Source organism: Ahaetulla prasina, chromosome 3 (genome assembly GCF_028640845.1).
Source record: "Ahaetulla prasina isolate Xishuangbanna chromosome 3, ASM2864084v1, whole genome shotgun sequence".
Classification (NCBI taxonomy): Eukaryota; Metazoa; Chordata; class Lepidosauria; order Squamata; family Colubridae; genus Ahaetulla; species Ahaetulla prasina.
Window position 1 is genome coordinate 45344333 of NC_080541.1, and position 2395 is coordinate 45346727.

General features: G+C 32.8%; 1 non-coding gene across 1 annotated transcript; it reads left to right on the plus strand.

The window, feature by feature from the left end:
* The first annotated feature begins 844 nt into the window (after positions 1-844).
* On the plus strand, positions 845-951 carry LOC131196451 (U6 spliceosomal RNA). Its single transcript, XR_009154735.1, has one exon. It is a non-coding gene; the product is annotated as a U6 spliceosomal RNA (small nuclear RNA).
* The last annotated feature ends 1444 nt before the right edge of the window (positions 952-2395 follow it).

A 2395-nucleotide genomic window follows, 5' to 3' on the forward strand; every position in this document is an offset into this window, starting at 1 on the left:
TCCGGCTAAAACTTTATATAGTTAATATCCTCCAAAGAATCTATTATCCTTTCAGATTTAATCCAATTATGCTCCAAATGAAACAGCTTTAGGCATTTTGATGCTTTTCCACTATGATTAATGAATGACCTTTTCTTTAAGTGAAATCTTAAATTTTAAAATGTCTCAAATAAAATTAGTTTGCTCTTAAATTGAAACCTTGAATTGAGTCATTCCTTCTGAATCTTACGTCACCAATTCGTAAAATCTACTTTCTTCTTATCAAGTACATTTATATCATGCTTAATATACTTTTATTCCCATCTATACATCTATTATTTTGGATATTTTTTAAAAGAAGATCCTAATATATTTTATTTTATTCTGAATTTCAATACTGTATTTTAAAATTATTTTAGTTGTGGACTATTATTTCCAATGGTATAAAAGATAATGTTTCTTCTAAAAACAGTTGTATAATTTTTGAGGGAAATTATGAAGCTGGCCTTGGTTGGAAACAGAGATGTCCATGGAAGAGTGTAAAGGAAGGCAAGTAACAAATATGCATCATGACACCACAATGTAAACTTCATACCTTAAGTACAGGCATACAATGTCACAACAGAAGCACCAAAGATGCAGTTTGTATTGTCAAGGTCCATGCTTTATCATTTTTTTGGTCATTGTAGTTGGAAACAGACACCTATAGCTAAAAATTGAATTTAGACAGAAGGTGTAAACCAGTAATACAGTCTTTAATTTTTATTACTTCCCTTTGTAGAATTGTAAAGAGCTACAACAACATGGAGGAAGAAATCCCTGTGAATATGACCCATAATTTTGCCATTTTATAGTATTTTCTTTTGTGCTTGCCTCAGCAGCACATATCCTAAAATTGGAACCATACAGAGAAAATTAGCGTGGCCTCTGCACAAGGATGACACATAAATATATATATATATATATATATATAACATTTTTTTCATAGTTGAATTGAAGTCGGCAGGCAGCAGGCCATTTTTCTTGACTCTACTTGCCCAGCTGGAAGAAGCAATAAAAAACCATGTCAGTAATGCGCCAAAAGACTTATAAGGCCATGTCACTAAGTTCTCAGCTCAGCTTGAACAAGTTTCAGTTGGTAAGAGAACTTATGGCAGCTCTCATATGGAAACAAAACAGCATTGTGCCTATCTTGCTATTAACTGGTGTTTAGAAGGTGGTAAACAATGTGGTATCTATAAACAGTGGCTAGGAGAATTTTTTGCATTTAGAATCCAATGACCTAAAATCTTTTCAAAAGCAGAATTATGTATAAGTTCATCACTCTGCTAAACAAATAATTCCCTCAACACTGTCAAATTATTTGCTAAATCTGCACTACTATTAATCTTCTCATAGTTCCCATCACCAATCTCTTTCCACTTATGACTGTATGACTGTAACTTTGTTGCTGGTAATCCTTATGATTTATATTGATATATTGACCATCAATTGTGTTGTAAATGTTGTACCTTGATGAACGTATCTTTTCTTTTATGTACACTGAGAGCATATGCACCAAGACAAATTCCTTGTGTGTCCAATCACACTTGGCCAATAAAAAATTCTATTCTATTCTATTCTATTCTATTCTATTCTATTCTATTCTATTCTATTCTATTCTATTCTATTCTATTCTATTGTTACTATTGTAGCTTTATTCCAACTCTTCAGTACTTTTGTAGACTGAAGCTTGAGTTTGATGATAGAAAGCTTCTCAGAAATTACGAAGTAAATCGTAGCAATGTTACGGTGTCTGAGAAATCCATTACATAATCAAAATAAAACAAAAAGTAGCATCACCAGATTGCTTGTGAAACAAAAACAAGTGTTTCCCACTTGTAATAGCTTGCCTGTTTTTTTTCTTCATTTCAGCTGATGGAACAGGTTTAGTTACAGATTTGTTTGTGCTCTTGATCTCATGCATGGAAGTTTCACATGTGCATCAGAAATGGCAGTCCAGATCAGAACAACTGAACAACAATCACGCACCTACTTAGACACACCACAAGCCACTGCAATAAAATCACAATAAACTGCCATTAAAACATCTTGTTTCAACACATTAATCATAAATAAGCAACATACAACATATAAGATCAAGATATGGCTGGCTAGTTTGCAGTTCAGCATGTTATGCAAAATCGACTACAGAAAAGCTGCTTAAACTGAAAGAGATTAAGGTCATAAAAACAACTGTAGGACTGCAGTCTATGCAATCCATGTGTGCTGTCCGTATTACTTGCAAAAATAATTATAGAATTTTCCTAAAACAGACTGAGAGGAAAATTCTGAAAGGGTTTAAGACTATCTCCAACATCTTAAAGAGATACCACCAAACTATCAAAGAACCAGGACTATTATTTCAAATGGTACT